This window comes from Cystoisospora suis (genome assembly GCF_002600585.1).
Source record: "Cystoisospora suis strain Wien I chromosome Unknown contig_21, whole genome shotgun sequence".
NCBI classification, from domain to species: domain Eukaryota; phylum Apicomplexa; class Conoidasida; order Eucoccidiorida; family Sarcocystidae; genus Cystoisospora; species Cystoisospora suis.
The window spans coordinates 52,173-52,685 of record NW_027152823.1 but is presented as its reverse complement, the minus strand read 5'-3'; the positions used below and the strand labels follow the sequence as shown (position 1 = coordinate 52,685).

General features: G+C 53.8%; 1 protein-coding gene across 1 annotated transcript in view; it reads right to left on the bottom strand.

The window, feature by feature from the left end:
• Positions 1-202: 202 nt before the first annotated feature.
• The window catches only part of CSUI_000042 (uncharacterized protein), a 2,255-nt gene continuing 1,944 nt past the window's right edge, over positions 203-513 (bottom strand). Inside the window, exon 2 of the mRNA XM_068060277.1 lies at positions 203-513. This exon is cut by the window's right edge and continues 252 nt beyond it. The gene's annotated coding sequence lies outside the window, so the exon portion shown is untranslated.

Here is a 513-nt window from a genome sequence, read left to right as displayed (position 1 = left end):
CAATATACACTGCCGAAATAGGGATTTCTGTCAGGCCGGGTAGGAAGCCAGGGCATTCACTAGTGCGATGTGCACCAAGTCTCAGCTGCGCTGCCTCGTTGCAATAACTCGGACGTTTGACATATGCCTCGCACCAGCCGACAGAGTCGTATTTTTGCGCGCCCCATTGAGGTAGCCCGGCGAATGAGTCTGAAGAGATCACTCCACGCTGTATTCGTAAGGTTCTGCGGCTGCCAGAAGCCGAGTGTTATGCAGCCAGATGTGTTTCCCGACACTCCAACAGGGCCATCGGATAGACGTGCACCTCATTGCCACACGGTACGCCATCAGTATCTGTCGGGAAGAGTTTCAAGTATCTTTCCTATTCCAGAGAGGCCTGCGAGAGAGGAGGCACGAGATCAGCACAGCGCGGGAAAGATGTGCTACACATGCACGATTCTCCCTTCCTCTTCGTTCTCGGAGGTCTTCACCAACGTCTATTCCTGGTCTGTGTGCTCCTAGGGAACCTCTACT